The sequence below is a fragment of the Amblyraja radiata genome, chromosome 19 (genome assembly GCF_010909765.2).
Source record: "Amblyraja radiata isolate CabotCenter1 chromosome 19, sAmbRad1.1.pri, whole genome shotgun sequence".
Classification (NCBI taxonomy): domain Eukaryota; kingdom Metazoa; phylum Chordata; class Chondrichthyes; order Rajiformes; family Rajidae; genus Amblyraja; species Amblyraja radiata.
This window is the reverse complement of record NC_045974.1, coordinates 40,234,381-40,256,747: the sequence shown is the minus strand read 5'-3', so window position 1 is coordinate 40,256,747 and position 22,367 is coordinate 40,234,381.

Below are 22,367 nucleotides of genomic sequence, written 5' to 3'. Positions count from 1 at the left end.
TAGGGGACCAAAACTGCACACAATACTCCAGGTGTGCTCTCACTAGGGCTCTGTACAACTGCAGAAGGACCTCTTTGCTCCTATATTCGATTCCTCGTGTTATAAATGCCAACATGCCATTCGCTTTCTTCACTGCCTCCTGTACCTGCATGCTTACTTTCATAGACTGATGTACAAGGACCCCCAGATCCCGTTGTACTTCCCCTTTTCCCAACTTGATGCCATTTAGATAGTAATCAGCCTTCCTGTTTTTGCTACCAAAGTGGATAACCTCACATTTATCCGCATTAAACTTCATCTGCCATGCATCTACCCACTCCCCCAACCTGTCCGTCACCCTGCATTCTCATAGCATCCTCCTCACAGTTCACACTGCCACCCAGCTTTGTGTCATCTGAAAATTTGCTAATGTTACTTTGAATCCCTTCATCCAAATCATATATTGTAAATAGCTGCGGGTTCCAGCACCAAGCCTTGCGGTACCCCACTACTCACTGCCTGCCATTCTGAAAGGGACACGTTAATCCCTACTCTTTGTTTCCTGTCTGCCAACCACATCTCTATCCATGTCAGCACTCTACCCCCAATACCATGTGCCCTAGTTTTGCCCACTAATCTCCTATGTGGGACCTTATCAAATGCTTTCTGAAAGTCCAGGTACACTACATCCGCTGGCTCTCCCTTGTCCATTTTCCTAGTTACATCTTCAAATTAAGGGGAAGATATTTAAAATGGAGATATTGCCTGAGCCTGGGTAGTGAATCAGTGGAATTCTTTGCCACGGAAGGCTGTGGCCAAGTCAACGGATATTTTTAATCCGTTGACAAACCGCAAGAGCCGGAAACATGTGAGATGGACCGACACCATGCCGAGACGTTAGGACAGGAGACAGGGCGCCGACCCTCTCCCGCAATCGGACCAACATGGATGACGGCGACTCCTGGGGGCCACCAGTGGTTGGGATAAACTCCTCGGGCACGGTTAGTGGAACGCCTTAAACCAACTCGGCTGATGATGCCTGCAAGTCCTCCTTTGGGGTGGTGCGAATCCCCAGCAGGACCCACGGCAACTCGGTGAGGCGAGACTTCAAAGCGTCCTTAAGCCGGCGGTTGAAAAGTTCCACCAACCCATTCGACAGGGGGTGATAGGCCGTCGAGTGGTGGAGCAGAGCCCCCAACAGGCGGGCCATTATGGACCACAGCTCCGACGTGAATTGGGCACCCCGGATGGATGAGATGTCCAGCGGCACACCGAAACGGGCAACCCAATAGGCCACCAGGGCACTCGCGCATGACATGGTCGAGATGTCGACAAGCGGGATGGCCTCCGGTCACCGGGTGAAACGGTCCACCACTGTAAGCATGTGTGAAATGGAGGAAGCGGCCCTACGATATTCACGTGGACGTGGTCGAAACGTTGGCGAGGCACCGCAAAGTTTTGATCTGGCGCCCGGACGTGCCGCTGAACCTTCGATGTTTGTCAGGAAATGCACGTCCGGGCACAATGACTGGCCTGCTTCCGCAATCCATGCCATACGAATCTTGCAGCAACCAACGCCGCCATCGCCCAGATGGATGGGTGGGTTAAACCATGACTGGCGTTGAAAACCCGACGACGCCAGGCCACCGGAACAATAGGCCACGGCTGCCTCGTGGAGTCGTCACACAGGGCGGTGATGCCAGCGGAACCCAAAGGCACGTCCTCGAGCACCAGCCCTGTGATGGCAGTTCGGTATGCCCTCATCTCCTCGTCCGCTAGCTGTGCCGCTGCCAAAGCGGAGTAATCCACGTCGAGAACAGCCATAATAGCCAGACGGGACAAGACGTTCGTGACCAGGTTACTTTTCCCGGCTATGTGGCGGATGTCTGACATGAACTCGGAGATAGCGGTGAGGTGGCGCTGCTGCTGAGCGGACCAAGGTTCGGCCACCTTGGCAAAGGCGAAATTGAGGGGCTTATGGTCAGTAAATGCAACGAGGTTCCGGCCCAACAGGAAATAACGGAAATGCCCCACCGGGTATAAAGCGAGCAGTTCCCGGTCGAACGTGCTGTATTTATGCTCCGCCAGGTTGAGTTGGCAGCTGAAAAAAGCGAGAGGCCCCAAGTGACCGTCTACAAACTGTCCCAATACACCATCAACTGCAGAATCCGAGGCATCCACAGTTAGTGCTGTGGGGGTGTCGACCAGCGGATGTACCACCATCGTCGCCCGAGCCAATGCTTCTTTCGCCCCCTCGAAGGCCGTCACGGCAAGGTCGGTCCACTGCACGTCCCGCCACTTGCCCGACAACTGGTTAAATTGAGGCTGCAGTATTCTCACCGCCGCCGCCGGCACAAATCAGTGGTAGAACTGTATCATTCCAACTAATTCCTGCAAGCCCCGCACTGTGGAAGGCCGTGGAAACCGGTGGATGGCATCCACCCTGTCTGGTAGAGGCAACGCACCGTGCTACTTCACACGATGGCCCAAGGCGTCGATGGCCCGAAGGTCGAACTGGCACTTATCCGGGTTTAATACCAACCCGAACTCACTCAGGCGCTGACACAACAACTGGAGGTGGGTGCAATGTTCCTGCCGCGAACGACTCGCCACCAGGATGTCATCCAGATAAATGAAGACAAAATCCAGCCCCCGTCCCACAGCGTCCATCAGGCGTTGGAATGCCTGTGCGGCGTTATTAAGGCCGAAGGGCATACGCACAAATTCGAAAAGCCCGAAGGGGGTGATGTTAGCAGAGGGCACATCCTCTGGTCACACTGGAATCTGATTGTACCCCCTGACCAGGTCGATTTTGGAGAAGAATTTAGCTCCAGCCAGATGGGCAGAGAAGTCCTGAATGTGTGGGACGGGGTGCCGGTCTGCAATCGTAGCGTCATTCAGGCGGCGGTAGTCACCACAAGGCCTCCAGCCGGCAGAGACCTTGGGCCAACATGTGCAAAGGGGAGGCCCATGGGCTGTTCCATCGCCGAACAATTACCATTGCTTCCATCTTTTGGAACTCCGCCTTCACAAGCCAGAGTTTGTCGGGGACCAGTCTACGGGCGCGGGCGTGAAGCGGTGGTCCCGAAGTCAGAATGTGATGCTGGACCCCATGCTTCGGGTTAATCAAGTCGAACCGAGGGGTCTGGATAACCGGGTACCCTGCCAAACTTTGTGCATAGATATTGACCACCGTCGCCACTGGGTTACGAACTGGCACAGCAGACGCAGCAGGGCGCAAGGAGATTGCCTCGGGTGTTGAAGCGTGGACAAGGCGCTGTCCCCTCACGTCCACTAGCAGAGATTGCGCCCGGAGAAAATCTGCACCCAACAATGGCTGGGTCACGTCTGCGACTGTAAATGGCCAAGAAAATCTTTGGCCCGAACGCAGGTCCCGTTTGGACCTGAGCGAGCCAGTTCAGCTGGCCCAGCCTTGTCGTCAAGGGCATCCGCCGTCTCGGGTCCAACCTAGTTCGTCCTTACCAGGAAATAAACATTAGTGTCGGGACGTACGTACGAGGTCCAGCTGCCTTGTTCAGCTGCCCATCCGTTTTTGTGCCTCCAGTTCTGAGGGGGGTGATGTGGTGGCATCGGTGGTGGACCATGCACTGTAAATAACCTTCAGCTCTTGGGGGGGGGGGGTCATGTGTCCCGGTGACGAGGTGGGGGTCACGGTGTGGTCATGGGAGCCCCTGGGGAGTATTTAAGGGTTAATCGCATGCGTGGTGAGTGAGGAAAATTAGTGTAGTAATAAAGAACAAGAATTTTGGACAAACTACATGTATGCCTCGATCTTTAACGGACAACTCCGCGTCCGCTACACAAAGATAGATAGATTCCTGGATTGTACGGGTGTCACGGATTATGGGGAGAAGGCAGGAGAATGGAGTTAGGATGGTGAGATAGATCAGCCATGATTGAATGGTGGGGTAGATTTGATGGGCCAAATGGCCTAATTCTACTCCTATCGCTTATGAACATGAACCTGAGAGAACATGCTCTCATCATGCACTATACAGGCCCAGTTGAATATTTTTAAGAATATGACAGATACCTTTCTTGATGCAAGAGACATCCAATGTGAGGAGAGAGCAGGAAATGTTATTTTGACAGATAATTAACTGTAATTATATTACAAGGAGAAAGCTAAAGTCCCTATCGATATCCATTAATATCCTTATGTCTCCCAAAATCCTGGCCTCATATTTCCAGTTAGATCACTCGAACGAAACCTGTTCTTATGAATTCCCGGTTGCCAAACACTTTAACTCCCTTTCCCATTCCCGCACTGACCTCTCTGTCCTGGGCCTCCTTCACTGTCAGAGTGAGGCCAAATGCAAATTGGAGAAACAGAACCTCATATTTCACCTTGGCAACTTACAACCCAGCGACATGAATATTGATTTCTCTAACTTCAAGTAACCCTTGCATCCCCTCTCACTATGTCCCTCCCCCTCCCAAGTTGCTGTACTAGTTTCAAAGTGATCTTGTTGAATCTCATAGTCTGTAAACATAGTCAGCTAACAAGGGCCTGTTTCCTTTATCTTTGTTACTTTTTTGCATATCTTTCATTCATTTGTTCTATATCTCGTTATCACCATCAATATCTCTCATTCCCTTTTCCCCTGACTCGCAGTCTGCAGAAGGGTCTCGACCCGAAACTATTCCTTTTTTCCAGAGACACTTTCTGACCTGCTGAGTTACTCCTGCTTTTTGTTTTTAAACCAGCATCTGCAGTTCCTTCCAACACTTATCATTTCACCTTTAATCTCTGAGGTCCTATCCATGGTTGATTACCTTTTCGTTACTAAAAGATTCCAAAAATGTATGTGGAACTGATGTTAAAATTAGCTACCATCCTCGCATCTAAATCTACCATCCTCGCATCTAAAGTAACAATGACACCTGCAATTTTCTAATCCACAGACGCAATTCCCAAATTCTTACGATTTATTTCACTGACATTGAATTTAATAATTGCCTCCTCCTCACTTGTATTTCATTTCCATTGTAACATTGAGATTTTTATCTTTCAGAATGAAAATGATGTTAATTTAACAACAAAAAAATAATTTTCTTTATATCCAACACAATTTTCGGAGAAATAACTTGAATTGAGTTATGTTCATCACCATCGGTCCTTTCATGAAAAATTACATTGAGGCATTTCTAAAAGGAGAGGAGAGTTTTGCTGTGTCTTTTATCCCACCAGTAATATCACTGAAAAATAATGTTTGATCATGATCACTTTGCTGTTTGTGGGATCTTCCCACCAACAAGCTGCTTCCTGGGTTGCCTGTTATGGTCATGACTATACTTTGTATTTTGCTGGTGAAGAGATTATGACATGTCACATAATTGTAAGTCAATTGTCCCTGCTGTCACCTACCGCTAGTTCCATTGTAGAGGCTCTAGGAACTCAGTAGATGGACACAAGATGAAGAACATGGCAAGTTTGCGCAAAGTTGACCTTGATACCTGTTCATAGTGTCATAAGGTCATAAGGAATACGAGTAGAATTAGGCCAATCGACCTATCAAGTCTACTCCACCATTCAATCATGGCTGGTCTATCTCTTCCTCCTAACCCCATTCTCCTGCCTTCTCCCCATAACCTCTGACACCGGTACCTAATCAAGAATCTAACTATCTCTGCCTTAAAAATATCCACTGGCTTGGCCTCCACAGCCTTCTGTGGCAAAGAATTCCACAGATTCACCACCCTCTGACTAAAGAAATTTCTCCTCATCTCTTTCCTAAAAGAACGCCCTTTAATTCTGAGGCTATGACCTCTAGTCCTAGACTGTCCCACAAGTGGAAACATCCTCTCCACATCCACTCTATCCAATCCTTTCACTATTCTGTATGTTTCAATGAGGTCCTCACTTATTCATCTAAACTCCAGCGAGTGCAGGCCCAGTGCCGACAAATGCTCATCATAGGTTAACCTACTCATTCCTGCGATCATTCTTGTAAACCTCCTCTGGACCCTCTCCAGAGCCAGCACTTCCTTCCTCAGATATGGCGCCCAAAATTGTTCACGATATTCCAAATGCGGCCTTACCAACGCCTTACAGAGCCTCAGTATTACATGTGTAATACATTATGTGTTTGTATACAAGCCCTCTTATGCTAGCATTGCATTTGCTTTCTTTATTACCGATCATTGAGTTTGCTTTCTTTACAACCGTTGTTGCCCGAAGGCACGACATCCCTCAGGCATTTGCACAGTAATGATAAAGCTGCAAGAATAAACTCCATAACATGAGGAGGATTCTTTGCCTGAAGCAGCCCATCAGTCCCGATGGTTGCAAATGGCACACTGAAATATTGTCATCGTCAACAACTCAAATGTACTCATGAGGAATTGTCAGCATATGCAGAGAAATCATTCATCCAAGGATCTCGTTATGGAAATTTATGGGCCGGACACTATCAGAAGTAGTCACCTCTGTGTAGGAAGGAACTGCAGATGTTGGTTTACATTGAAGATAGACACAAAGTACTGGAGTAACGCAGCGGGACAGGCAGCATCTCTGGAGAGAAGGAATGGGTGACGTTTCCAGTCGAGACCCTTCATTGGACCAAGAGTTAGGGGAGAGGGAGAGGGAGATATGGAAGGGTAAGGTGTGAATATGAAACCTCAAAGGGGACAAAGGTCAAGTAAAAAGTAGAATTAATCATTGTTAGCTAGGGGAAGGTGAAAACGAAGCATACAAAGATAAAATTTAATCAGGAGGACACAGTCAGACTGGTCAGAGAAATCGGGGAATGGATGGAGAGAGAGGGAAAGCAAGGGTCACTCTATTTTCTTTTGCAATTTAACCTGATTTTTCTCCTTCCCAGTTCTAAGGAAGGATCTGAACGTGAAACATTACTTCTAATTCTCATCCCACAGATGCTGTCTGGCCTGCTGAGCTTCTCCTGCATTTTCTGTTCATATCTCCCACCAGTTGGTTAAATTAGATTTCCAGAAAGCGAAAAGTGAAAGATTCAGTGCTGCAATGTCAAGAGTCAAGAATCAAGAGTCTCAAGAAAAACATATGTGATCTGAAATCACCTTATAAACACCAGCAGCAACCCCCCCCCTCCACCCAGTCCAGAGGGGGGAAAAAATAAACTGCTGGAGGCAAATGTGGAGATACGCTTTCAGTTCGGGACCCTTCATCAGTTTCAAGGGTCCTGACTGGAAACGTCATCTGTTCATTTCCCTCCACAGATGCCGGCTGACCCGTTGAGTTCCTCCAGTAAGTTTTTTGCTCAAGATCCCAGCCTATTGTGCCTCCAGTGAGCATCACTCATGGATCTGAGGTCAGTGTCCACCTCCTATCACTTGGATAGACACAAAATGCTGGAGTAACTCAGCCGACAGGCAGCATCTCTGGAGAGAAGGGATGGGTGACGTTTCGGGCCGAGACCCTTCTTCAGATCTGCTGCCTGTCCCACTGAGTTACTCCAGCATTTTGTGTCTATCTTCGGTATAAACCAGCATCTGCAGTTCCTTCCAACACATCCTATCACTTGGACTTCATCTCAATACTGGGAATTCTACAGACACAGAGGAGCGCTTCGATGAAATTGTAAAAAATTATATCTGTAAAACCAGAGGAATGGCCCCTCACTTGTAATAGCTCCATTACAGGTATATCACCACTTAGAATATCCTTGCAGAAATATGGTAGCTTGATGGAGTTTGTCCTTTAGGGGCTCTAGCCTTGACATCAATTAGCATTGGAATGGGTTGGCAGATGCAAGGTATTTAGCCACTTATCACCGAGACCTGCACATTAACAGATTAAATGCAGTATTGTGCACTTAAACGTTTCCAATAGTGTGGCGCCTGAATAATGAGACTGACCTGTGCTGGCATGAATAGGTGCAGTTAATTCACAAATGTGGAGGCAATTGGAGGCTCAGTAGCTCTCCAATATCCATGATTATCATGGTACCACCCATCAAGAGATATGCCCAAAGTCATTAGGAACATTTTGGGTGTATATGAAATGTTATTGTCTGGGATTAGTGTGGCATGGGGGTGGCATGGTGGGCAGAGGGGGTGAGGGGGTAGTGTTGGGGTGAGGGGGCAGTGTAGGTGGGTGGGGTGGTGTGGGCGGTGTGGTTTGGGGGGGATGGGGTGGTGTTGGGAGGGGGATGGGGTGGTGTTGGGGGGGTGGGGTGGTGTGTGGTGCTGGGTGGTGTACAGGGGTGGGGGGAAATGGGGGAGGAGTAAAGGGGGTGTGTGGGTCTGTGCGGGAGGGTGGTGTGTGGGGAGGAGGGGGAAGGGTGTGTGTGGGGGAGGAGGGGGAGGGGGGGAAGGGGGACGGGGAGGGGGGGAAGGAGGTGTGTGGGGGAGGGGGGAAGGGGAGTGTGGGGGAGGAGGGGGAGTGTGGGGGGAGGAGGGGGAGGGGAGGAAGGGGGACTGTGGGGGGATGGGGTGTGTGGGTGGGAGGGCCTCCCACAGCACCTCCCGACTCCACACAGCGGCTTCCCTGACTCCACACACTGGCTTTCCCGACTCCACACAGCAGCTTTCCCTGACTCCACACAGCGGGTTTCCCGATTCCACACAGCTGCTTTCCCAACCCACTCTTGCAGACTCATCAGCACTTGTGGAATCAGCCCCACCTCCGGGACTTTGTTCTCCAGCAGGTGCCGGAAGGGGCGTTACTTTCATGGTGACTGACAGGCGACAAGTCCAATCTGCTAATCTCACGTTTATTTAAACCTTCATAACTTTTGTAATCTTCCACTGATCAGAACAAAACTTGGTGCGCTTGGAGGAGAGGAGAACGGTGAGCAAGGTGGGGAAAAAATCCTAGCGATAAAGGGTACTGTTTTTGTGCAAATTTAAAAATAATCAAAACGGGTCAGGATGAGAGTTTTAGTAATAGTATGGATAGATGATGATGTTCATTGTAAATATTTGATTAGTGTTCAAATTTAAAAATAATCAAAACGGAAGAGGTCAGGATGAGAGTCTTAGTAATAGTATGGATAGATGATGTTCATTTGTAAATATTTGATTAGTGTTCAAATGTAAATAATTTGGTGTACATATAGTGGCTGGTGTACATATGGTGTACATATAGCTGCTAAATTGTATAAGATAATTACAAGCAGTTGAATAAGGGGTGGGAATTAATAAGCTTTGGCTTCTTCCTGCTCCTTTTCGGACACATATAATTTCATTTATTTATAGATATTGTTTATGACACTATAAATATTTTTGTTTTGTTTTTTGTATGCTGTTTCACACTTGCTTTTTATTCTTTTATTCTGTTCGAAATAAATAATAAAATAAATAAATAAATAAATAAATATGAGGATGAGTTACTTGAATGCCATTTGTTGTTGTTGCCATAGAGTAAGAGTTCCCAACCTGGGGTAAATTTTGCCTACCCAGGGGGTAAATTTGTTGATACTGGATTTGTACATATTTTTCTCATTGACTGACTGTGTTTGGTTCTGGCATACCGGTATCTGTTCATCATTAGTTGTTCATAGATAAGTGAAATAACATTGTTATGTGCTATTAAAGTTTCCAGGGGCAAACAGGATAGAAAAGGTTGTGAACTCCTGCCATAGAGAGAGTGACATCATAGAGATTTGAAACACCTAGGAAGCAAAATCGCAGTTATTAATAATTAGGATAGTGAATGCAACTAATTAGCATTTGAGAAAATAATCTTTTACACCTAGGACAGTACAGCATAGTTTTAGTTTTTAGTTTTAGAGATACAGTGCGGAAACAGGCCCTTCGGCCCACCGAGTCCACACTGACCAGCAATCCCTGCACACTTGTGCTATCCTAAACACACGCTCAGGACAATTTACATTTTTACCAAGCCAATTAACCAACAAATCTGTACGTCTTTGGAGTGTGAGAGAAAACCGAAGATCTTGGAGAAAACCCACACAGGTTACGGGGATAACGTACAAACTCCGTAGACAAGCACACATAGTCAGGATCGAACCCGGGTCTCTGGCGGTATCAGGCAATAGATCTACCGTTAGAATCCAGTATATGGAATAAAATTACTCACAAAAACAAGCTAATCAGATATTGGAATTCACAAACAATTACGGTTCTAGTTCCGGACCTGGTTCTGGTTCCGGTGGTTCGTCATTTCAAATGTTTTTGTTTTTTTAGTATGTCCAAAAGTATGTTTTATTGTTTCTCTTCATGTCTTGTGTGGGGGGTGTTGGGGGGGGGGGGGATAGGGGGAAACCGTTTTCAGGCACTTATCAGGCACTGGGACAGAGCCTTCTCCAGGGCAGCTCCCAGGCTCTGGAACTCCCTCCCCCAACTGATCCGCAATTCCGTGTCCCTCACCATCTTCCAGTCCCGCCTCAAGACCCATCTCTTCACCTCTGCCTATCCTTAGCCCCACGTCCTCGTCCCTTTTCATCTGTGCATTAATAGCCTCATACTGTGTTTTGTATTGAATTCTGTCTTTACTTTGTGTACTAGTCCTGTCTCTACTATTTATTTCATTCCCCTTACATGTTTTTCCTCTACATGCTCAATTTTTGTAAGGTGTCCTTGAGACTCTTGAAAGGCGCCCATAAATAAAATGTATTATTATTATTATTATTATTATCTCGACGGAGATGCGACTTTCTTCTTTGTCACTTATTCGCCCCCCTCCTCGTGGCCTTACAGCTGGTTTTGTGCGGCCTTTCCCGGAGTCAAGCCCAGAGCTTCAGCGGCGGCGCAGCGGGGACTTTAATGTCGCGGAGCGGGGCGACCCCTTGCCGGGGGTCACCAGAGAAGCTCTCCGACCGCTGGCCTGCGACCTAAACCATCTTAGAAGCCACGGTCTGTGGAGCTTCTGGCGGCAGGCGTGGAGCGGACCTTCCAGCGTGGAGCGGGCGATCCCTCGCCGGGGGTCGCCGGAGAAGAGCTCCGACCGCCGGCCTGCGGCCTACAACATCTGGAAGCCACGGTCTCCGTTAAGGAGGTGCCCAATTTGGGAGCCCTGGGCCTCAGGGTGTGCTCGACCTGTCCCGATGTCGGCGTTCCGACCACCCCGACCAGAGGGCTTGAATATCTGGCCGACCGTAGCGGTGACTACAAAGGGTCAGGGCCCCAACCACGGGTGAACAAGGGAGGAGGAGGAGGAGGACTGTCTGAACTGTGTTGCCTTCCATCACAATGAAGAATGCTGTGGTGGATGTCTGTGTTGAATTATGTTGTGTATTGTGTCCTTTTTTAATTGTAATGCTGCATGGTAAATTCATTTCACTGCACCTTATGGTGCATGTGACAAATAAATTTAAACCTTTGAACCTTTGAAACGGCAGATCACATTTGATTAATCTAAGTACCATTTTTGACACACTATGGAAAAGGTTGATTTTGCAAATCTTTAGAAGTGATTTCAGTTGGTGCCACATTGAAGTCTTCTATTAGAAATTAAGACACATTTTTGTAAAAGGACACGGAATCAGGCTAGAGATCAAAATTAGTCAAGTAAAGTCTATTTAAAAAGTGCAAGTATCACTTCTTTTGCTAATAGGTTTCACAGTCCACAAATTAACGGTAACGTCCTTTATTTTTATTAGTAGGAAAACATATAACGTGCAAGTGAATTGCAAATTGTTACTTGGAAGAATAAAACCATGTAGCTAAAAATCCCTTGGTAATGCTTACAAATTAATTAAAAAGTTTCAATCTACTCCCTGATTTATTAAAGCTTAACAGACAAATTATTTTTCATTAGGTCAATAAATGAACAGATTAATAAGTGACAACCCGCAAGGGCTTGTGAAGAGGAAATTGTGTTTGAACTTGTGTAATAGGATTCATGTTGTGTACATGGACTTACAGACAGCAGCTGAGAAAGTACCACTCGCCAAAACTGTATTTATGCATGTTATGAAATAAAAAATTGCCCCACCCAAAGTGAAATCCAGAAATAATTATTTCTGTGTTATTTTTTGTCACTCCTGACCAGATGCTTCTAGTGATGGTCATGCCATAATTTCCCCTGTAATATTACTATATTTACATTATTGGACAAGGAGCTTTATTTTTGATGTTTTATGGAGCAACTAAGCCTTGTTGCCTTGAGACCAGATATAGATAGATTCTTGATTAGTATGGGTGTCCGAAGTTATGGGGAGAAGGCAGGAGAATAGAGCTAGGAGAATGAGATAGATCAGCCATGATTGAATGTCGGAATAGACTTGATGGGCAGAATGGCCTAATTCTTCTCCTATCATTTATGTCCTTATGATCAATCATTGTGGGGTTCTGACTGGACAACTAGGTTTTAAAATTGAAATGCTGGATTTGGACTCCCATTCTTCCTTTTGATCTTTCAGCGCACCCACCTTCACCTCCACTTGACATCCCTGATCCATGAATTTGCTCAAACTTTTATACCATTTTCATTCCAAATCTCCCATGGAGCAGGTCTGCAATGGCGCCATGCCACGCTCCCCTTTCCCATCCCCCAGCCTTCACTCTAATCTAAGGTAGACAAAAGTGCTGGAGAAACTCAGCGGGTGTGGCAGCATCTATGGAGCAAAGGAAATAGGCAATGTTTCGGGCTGAAACCCTTCTTCTGCTATCCCACTTTACTCACATACAGGACTGCCACTTCACCCACCACACTTCCTGGGTCATTCATCCTGGCCCCAACCTTTCTCACACCCCAATTCAACCGCTCATGTTACCCTGGTGCACTACCTAGAAATGCCAGTCCTATCTCCCCCAGCCTTATTGAATCCCATGCTCAGTGCTGGGCAACATAACTTTGACAAATGATACAGAAAGAAACTGCAGATGCTTGGGAGAACCAACCAAGTCGTACCAGCTTCAAAGTTGTCTTGTTGAGTCTCATTGTCTGTAACTCGTTCTCACCTAACACACAGCTAACCATGGCCTGTTTCCTATCATCGTTACTTTTTGGTATATCTTCCATTAATTTGTTCTATATCTCTCTACATCACCGTCTATATCTCTCGTTTCCCTCTCCCCTCACTCTCACTGAAGAAGGGTCTCTACCCAAAACATTACCTATTTCCTTTCTCCAGAGATGCTGCCTGACCCTCTGAGTTACTCCAGCTTTTTGTGTCTCTCTTTGCCAAATGTACGTTGCCTTTTCAATATGTCCCACAGTCTCGTGCTATGTTTAATCAGTGACATTTACAGCAGCAACCTCATATTCAATAGCTCAACACTGCTACATCGGTCTAGCACTTTCGTTAGTCGCAATACATTTTCTAGACCACTTTGCAATTGTTGGAAAGAGGCCCAAAGAGTAGTGGCAGCAAGGATGGAATTTTGCAGAAATACTACCAAAGAATGGTAGAGACATCCCAATAGCTATCAGGACATCCCAATAGCTGTCGTTAGCACCTATGCTTTTTTCTTCACCAATTTATTTTGTGTACATGTATGCAGGACAGAGCTCGAAATTTGCAGATGAGTCCATACTCCTCTGACTTCAATATTTCACAGTGATATATATGGTCTTGAGGAAAATGTGGACACTGCTGAAATACAAAACTGTGTGACAGATGAGATTCACCACGGAGATATGTGCGCACTGCACGGATGTGTCAAAGGGAAAAAATGCCCCTCAGGAGACCAAGAGGCAGGGTGGGGTCCACGGATAATTTGGTAACATTCAGATAGGTGGCGTCCCTGTCAGAGGACTGGCCATCCACAGTTACTGACGGCAAGATCGACGAGATCCTTTTTAACTAATCCAGAATCAATTCCCAGCTTTCCAGTCATGGTCTATGCCTGTGTGCGTGGCTGATGCTGACTGCCAAACTCAGATACGCAAATGAGATTTTGCAGAAGTGCCATCGAAACGAGTGAGTAACCCGTGGCAAACACTGTGCTCACGTACTTTGTGCGCGCAGCCGAGAGGCCGCAGATTATTGTGAATACTTTACCCACACACAGAGGACCTGATTATGTTCAGTAGATCAGTGGTGCAGTTGTACTCTCACATCGCCAGGTACCCAAGTTCAATCCTGACGTGGGAGCTCTCCAAGTGCTCCAGTTTCCTCCCAAAAACATGGAAGGTTAATTAGCCGCTGTAAATTGCTTGAGTATGTAGGCAGGTGGCAAAATCCAGGCGAAGTTGAGAGTGTGGAGGGAATTTAAAAAATGGAATTAATGTAGGATTAGAATAAATGAATGATTGATAATAGTTTCAATGCTGTATCTCTAAAACTCCAGATTACATTATTTTCTATAATGCCCAGGCACATTTCCTTGATTAATAACTTCTTTGAACGCAGTGCTCAATTTAATTCCATTAAAGTACAAGAAATATACTGGGTGTTGGAACAGGATGGAGGAAAGTTTGCACTAGGCCAGAATCTAGTAGAGACATTTTACATGAATTATAAAGGAAGAAAATATTGAGGCTGTCATTTTTATTTAAACATTTTAGCATGTTGCGGTGTGAATTTATGATGCCCTTGTATCCCTTAATTCTTATTTTCAGAAGGTTAAAACAATGACATATTAATCACATCCTCTCCATATAAACCAAGCCAGAGCGTTTTCTTGTCCAATGCACCAATTCTGGAAACACTGATTGGTTAATATAAAAACAGTTTAAATTACATATTTTTTAAGGATACTTTTTACAGCAGAGATAGATTCTTGATTAGTACGGTTGTCAGGGGTTAGGTGAGAAGGCAGGAGAATTGGTATTAGGAAGGGCTGGGCTGAATGGCCAAATTCTGGCCATGGATGGGCTGAATGGCCAAATTCTGCTCCTAGCACTTATGACGATGACCTTATTCATCTTCACTTCTTCAGCTGATCATTTCTATTTTCTATGATGGAAGTCAAGTGGTTGATCTAATTAAACCTTTTGATTTGCAGTGAAAGTGGAAATCGAATTTCACTGTACCTTAACTGATACATGTGACAATAAAATACCTTTGAACGTTGAACCTTTGAAATGGCTCCATCATCACTTGTTCCAGGTATGCGGCATGGGTAAACAGTTGTCGCACCAACGTCCAAGTCTCTGGGTAGGATATACTGACAGAAACATCCAGCAGGAAGGTTTGTGTGTTCCCTTATAGCTGCTGCCACCACTTAATTTAAGCTGAAGACAGACACAAAATGCTGGAGTAACTCAGCGGGCCAGGCGGCATCTCTGGAGAGAAGGAATGGGTGGTGCTGTGGGTCGAGACCCTTCCTCTGTCACCCATTCCTTCTCTCCGCCTGTCCCTCTGAGTTAGTCCAGCATTTTGTGTCTATCTTCCGTTTAAACCAGCATCTGCAGTTCCTTCCAACACTTAATTTAAGCTGCCAGCTGTAGGTTTTAAGTGATTTATAAATTATTACTGGTCAATTACAACAATAAGTAAAACACCATCAGAGTGATATGGCCCTGGCATTTCTCTAGCTAGGAGAAACATGCTGAGTTGGCGGACAACCCTTTTATTTGCTTCAAAAGTCCATGCTACGCAAGGTCCAGGACAATAGATTGGGCCATCTCCATTTTGTGCATTGTAATGGGGCCTTTTCACGGGGCGAGTTGATGCAAGATGTCACCAGAGTGAAGAGGTCGTGGTCCAGCACGAGTCTCGCACGATATAATGGGGGTAGATAAAGAGTTCCCACGGTACTCGGCATTTCTGTTATTTGTGCGAGTGACTTGTCCGTTTCCCGAGCTTTCGCGTTAAATCTTGAATGAACATCGTGAACTACACGTGACACAAATGATGTAACTTTTTTTTTCACACACTATATATATCCTCCCTTGGTTGCATTGGCTCATTTGGAGACATATTTTACTGTGTATGTGGGAGACACAGATGGACTGAGCACAGTACCTCGGTCTTACTGTGTGTGGGAGAGGGGGAGAAAGAGACGTACACTCACAGAGGCAGAGTCTCTCAGCCTGTGTAAGAGGGAGGGAGAGAGAGAGAGAGGCACACACAAGGTGGATGTGAAATCTCACCTGCCTGTTTCAGTGACAGACACCCGCCGCCAGTAAATGAAGACACCCCCATCTGTCTCCCCCTCCTCTCCCTCGACTCCCCCACCTTTTCCTCCCAACTCCAGTCCCGTCCCGACCCCCTGGGAAACTGAATAGAGCAACAATATAGATATAGAAACTGAAACAATATAGAAACTGAATAGCGCAACATGGCAAAAACATCTCTGACACGCTTTACCCCCTTTCTTTGAGATTTTCTGGGAGCCATCTCTGCAAGTGTTCCTGTTAAAAAGATTATCCAACAATGACAATTAGGTGGGACGTCCTCGAAGGACACATGTTCCCTTGTCGATATTTTTACTCACCTTCTGTCCCCTCTGTCCAGCTTCCGGGTTTACCGTTCGCAGGAGTTCCCACGCGCTATATCCCTAAAATCTGAAGTTAGGTAATGTCTAAAGGAACTGCAGACGCTGGTTAATGCTGGTTAATACGCACAGAAGGACACAAAATGTTGGTGTAACTCAGCAGGTAAGTCAGATCTGGGAAGAAAAACATAAAAAGCTGGAGTAAGTCAGCGGGTCAGGCAGCATCTCTGGAGAAAAAGAATAGGTGACGATTCGAATCGGAGCCCTTCTTCAGACAGCCTAATCGGAATTGAGTCTGAAGATGTGTCTCGTCCCGAAACATCAGCTTTTTTTCTCCAGAGATGCTGCTTAACTCGCTGAGTTACTCCAGCTTTTTGTGTCTGTCTTCGGTTTAAACCAGCATGTGCAGTTCATTCCTTACACGGGTCTCTGTACAACATTGATTGGTAGCGTTCCGGACCCCTGGACCCAAGGACTCCGACCTGTATCTCTCAAAGAAGTACATGTGAAAAATTTCTCACGGACCATAAAAATGCGTAACCTTTCAGTAAAGTCCCTTTTAAAGTCCCTTTTAAAGATTATAGTTATTTTCTTGAATCTCATTAACATAACTCATGAATAAGTTGATGTCCATATGCGGATGCAAATCTTTATTTTTATTTATTTTTTAAATTCAATCCCACAGAAGATAATTTTTACTCACCTTCTGTCCCCTCTGTCCAGCTTCCGGGTTCACCGTTCGCAGGAGTTCCCACGGTACCCGCAAGAGTTATTACGGATATCGCACTGGCCACTACGTTCATATAATGTTGCAATACTCAACCACAAGTGTACAAGTCAATCTTGGAGAAATTCAAACTTTCTTGAATTTTCTCCCGAGTGACCAAGTTACACGATGACCTGCCGTTAGCGCTACAGTGGTCCACGGTGGTCCACGAATGCCGTACTGTTATCGCACGAGGTTCCCACGATGTTAAACTCCGGTTAACTCTTGCGTCAAGTCGCCCCGTGAAAAGGCCGCTTAAGTCTCTTTTACCAGATGTTGAAAGAGACCACAAAAAGAAAAGAGTTGTAACTCTGGTCTTGGTTGGTTCTGGAGAACAGGGCCAGCTGCTGATGTGCCCTGTCGATGGTGAGCAGATTAGAAGAGGTTTAGTTTTAGTTTAGCGCAGAGATACAGCACGGAAACAAATGCGCCGACCAGCGATTCCCGCACATTACCACTATCCTAAACTAGGGACAATTTTTACATTTACACCAAGACAATTAACCTACAAACGTGTATGACATTGGAATGCAAAGTTCTCGGAGAAATCCCACGCAGATAACAGGGAGAACTTACAAATTCCGTACAGACAAGCACTCTTGGCCAGGATCGAACCCGGGTCTCTGGTACTGTAAGTGCTGTAAGGCAGCAACTCTACTGCTGCGCCACCATGCCACCCTTGTAAGGCAGCAGGCGAATTGCTCAACACTTCTCATACAGCCTCCAAACTGTTCTTGTGGTCATTGTATATGTGTAACGATGGTGGTCAATGAGATGGCTTGGTTATGATATTGTATGTACGAGAATCCTAAGCTTACGTTATGCCCTATCCGTTGGAAGTATCGACTAGTACCCTCACTTTAGGGAGATCACTCGCAATCAAGCTATATTTCAAAAATTAATACTTCAGTACTGTTGTCACTTTTCGGAATGGGTTTATCTGTGAATAAATACTATTTCAAAGGACTGGTCCCCCCTCCCAACCATGGAGCAGATTTTTCCAGCTAATGAAACAGTTTAAATGCAGTTATATTTGTAAATGAAGTATGTTTAATTCTGAGGATTTTCTTTAATTTCTTTATTTTTTCTTTAATTTTGACAGATTTTAATTTACAAAGGATTTCCAAAACACAAGTGCAATAATGACAACACTAGAAACACATACTAATGAGTTGAGGATGAACAAATTGCTTATCTAGGATAGGGGCTGGGCAGTGGATTTTCTGTGAAACTCCAATCACACCCTCACTGAATCCTAACTGTTTATACTGTTCTTCTACTAGTTGATACCATCTGTATGTGATGGTTACATTGTCTGGACCAAGTGAGTGGTGTGACTTGATAGAGTCAATGTGGGCCTTATTTTATTAACATCAGAATCTTGATAACGTTTCTGTGGAATTTATTGTGTTTTTTTTTATAATCGATAAATCAATATTTGCACATTTTTGTTAACTCATGTTTACTGTTGGAATCAATTATCTAACTTTTTTGGTTTATCATTGCTCTCTTCTTCATAGCAGTCCTTCAAGGTTGTCGATGACCTGCTTTAACTTCATTTCTTCATTAGCTTCATTTCTGTGAGTTATGAGCTGGCTGATGAGACCTATGTAGGTTCTGCAGTCGCTGCTGTAGGTAGTGCAGGAACAACCTGATGGCCTTGGTGAGTGGGTTATTTGGAAAGGGTAGAAAGGAGCTGCAAACTAGAACTCAATCTGAAGAAAGGTTCCGACCCAAAACGTCACCCATCCTTTTCTCCAGAGATGCTGCCTGACCCGTTGAGTTTCCCTCGCACTTTGTGTCTATCTTCGGCCTTGGTAAGTGGATTATTTGCAAAGTTCCTGCAGTTTAAGCATTTTCCCTTGTTTCATTCACCTGTTTCCATTGAAGCTGTCTGAGGTCTTCAGTTGCTTCCAATTTTTCCCATCTTTCACCACTTTTTTTTTCCTTTTTTTTTGTGGGCTAGCATCATGAGTCAATTATAGAAACATAGAAACATAGAAATTAAGTGCAGGAGTAGGCCATTCGGCCCTTCGAGCCTGCACCGCCATTCAATATGATCATGGCTGATCATCCAACTCAGTATCCCGTACCTGCCTTCTCTCCATACCCTCTGATCCCCCTAGCCACAAGGGCCACATCTAACTCCCTCTTAAATATAGCCAATGAACTGGCCTCGACTACCCTCTGTGGCAGAGAGTTCCAGAGATTCACCACTCTCTGTGTGAAAAAAGTTCTTCTCATCTCGGTTTTAAAGGATTTCCCCCTTATCCTTAAGCTGTGACCCCTTGTCCTGGACTTCCCCAACATCGGGAGCAATCTTCCTGCATCTAGCCTGTCCAACCCCTTAAGAATTTTGTAAGTTTCTATAAGATCCCCTCTAAATCTCCTAAATTCTAGAGAGTATAAACCAAGTCTATCCAGTTTTTCTTCATAAGACAGTCCTGACATCCCAGGAATCAGTCTGGTGAACCTTCTCTGCACTCCCTCTATGGCAATAATGTCCTTCCTCAGATTTGGTTGGGAATGACAAGGAGATTTTGGACTGGTTAACTACAATGATGTTATATTTTTTCAAGGTTTTGATAACTCTTACTTTCTCTGTAATTGCTTTCTCTGATCCCACAATCCCAAGCTCGTGTAAAGCTGGAGGTCAAAGTAGAATTTTTTTTTTCAGGTATCAAGGGTCAATTGGGCTGGCTGAGCATAATCAATGCCTTGATCCTGGGGAAGTTGGCTTTGAAGAGAACATTTATATTGGTTTACTTTTTCTTGCCAGCAGACTTCTGGAAATAACATTGGTGGTATCTCTCCTGTGCTTTGAGTAGGTCTACATGTCTCCAAATGTTATTGTATTATTGTGCAGAAGTAGTGATCTTAATCTTTCAACAAATCAATGGCAATAGGAAGTGGGAAGGAACTGCAGATGCTGGTTTAAGCCAAAGATAGACACAAAAAGCTGAACTAACTCAGCGGGACAGGCAACATCTCTGGAGAGAAGGGATGGATGATGACTCGGATCAAGACCCTTCTTCAGACCAAAAGTCACGGGATAAGCAGCTAATAAGCAGGTAATAAGCAGTTGAGTCAAGAGTTTTCTTCGCTGGCCATTGGCCTTCAGGTACCTGTGGGGCTGTGTTTTTTCTCTTGAAGTGTGGTGGAATTTCCAATCCATTCAGATGTTGCCTTTGTAGTTAACCAGTCCAAAATCTCCTTGTCATTCCCAACAATCCAGTTCCAATCTCTTCCAGTAGAGAAGAGTTCCTTCAGTGGTGCAAATAAGAGTGGACCTTGAAGCAGCACGGGCCTTGTTGCTGCCAGTATTTCTGGGCTCGGCTGATGGAAATGACAGTATGGATTAGGTGATGATTGGTGCAGTTGTCAGTGCCTGTCAAGGTGCAGTTAATGCTGACATCCTTGCACTCTCTTGCTCAGAAGATGATACAGTCTTGTAGATGAAAGTGACTGAAGTTGCTGCTAGTCTCATGTTTATCGAACCATTTCCTAATATCGCTGAATTGTTCATATGGTTGAGTTCTCTCCATGCATCTTTACACTTCTTTTAGAATTGTTTTGGTCTTGAAAGTTCTCTAGTTTCAGTGCACTTCAGTGAAATCTTCAGTTTAAAGAACCTGCACATTTCTGTAATTGTGTTGTATTCCTTTCCCATGACAACGCCAAGAAATTGTAAAGGATTATTCAGGGGTTCTAAAATTCTGTGACAAGGGGTCACAGTTTAAGGGGAAATCCTTTAGGACCGAGATGAGAAAAACATTTTTCACACAGAGAGTGGTGAGTCTCTGGAACTCTCTGCCACAGAAGGTAGTTGAGGCCAGTTCATTGGCTATATTTAAGAGGGAGTTATATGTGGCCCTTGTGGCTAAAGGGATCAGGGGGTATGGAGAGAATGCAGGTACAGGATACCGAGTTGGATGATCAGCAATGATCATATTGAATGGTGGTGCAGGTTCGAAGGGTCGAATGGCCTACTCCTGCACCTACAGTGGCTTGCAAAAGTTTTCATACCCCTTGAACTTTTCCACATTTTGTCACGTTACAACCACAAACGTAAATGTATTTTATTGGGATTTTATGTGATAGACCAACACAAAGTGGGGCATAATTGTGAAGTGGAAGGAAAATGATACATGGTTTTCAAATTTTTTTACAAATAAAAAACTGAAAAGTGTGGCGTGCAAAAGTATTCAGCCCCCCTGAGTCAATACTTTGTAGAACCACCTTTCACTGCAATTACAGCTGCAAGTCTTTTGGGGTATGTCTCTACCAGCTTTGCACATCTAGAGACTGGAATTTTTGCCCATTCTTCTTTGCAAAATAGTTCAAGCTCAGTCAGATTGGATGGAGAGCGTCTGTGAACAGCAATTTTCAAGTCTTGCCAGAGATTCTCAATTGGATTTAGGTCTGGACTTTGACTGGGCCATTCTAACACATGAATATGCTTTGATCTAAACCATTCCATTGTAGCTCTGGCTGTATGCTTAGGGTCGTTGTCCTGCTGGAAGGTGAACCTCCGCCCCAGTCTCAAGTCTTTTGCAGACTCTAACAGGTTTTCTTCCAAGATTGCCCTGTATTTGGCTCCATCCATCTTCCCATCAACTCTGACCAGCTTCCCTGTCCCTGCTGAAGAAAAGCATCCCCACAGCATGATGCTGACACCACCATGTTTCACAGTGGGGATGGTGTGTTCAGGGTGATGTGCAGTATTAGTTTTCCGCCACACATAGCGTTTTGCATTTAGGCCTAAAACTTCAATTTTGGTCTCATCTGACCAGAGCACCTTCCTCCACATGTTTGCTGTGTCCCCCACATGGCTTGTGGCAAACTGCAAACGAGACTTCTTATGGCTTTTTTTCAACAATGGCTTTCTTCTTGCCACTCTTCCATAAAGGCCCGATTTGTGGAGTGCACGACTAATAGTTGACCTGTGGACAGATTCTCCCACCAGAGCTGTGAATCTCTGCAGCTCCTCCAGAGTTACCATGGGCCTCTTGGCTGCTTCTCTGATCAATGCTCTCCTTGCCCGGCCTGTCAGTTTAGGTGGACGGCCATGTCTTGGTAGGTTTGCAGTTGAGCCATACTCTTTCCATTTTCGGATGATGGATTGAACAGTGCTCCGTGAGATGTTCTAAGTTGGGGATATTTTTTTATAACCTAACCCTGCTTTAAACTTCTCCACAACTTTATCCCTGACCTGTCTGGTGTGTTCCTTGGGCTTCATGATGCTGTTTGTTCACTAATGTTCTCTAACAAACCTCTGAGGCCTTCACAGAACAGCTGTATTTATACTGAGATTAGATTACACACAAGTGGA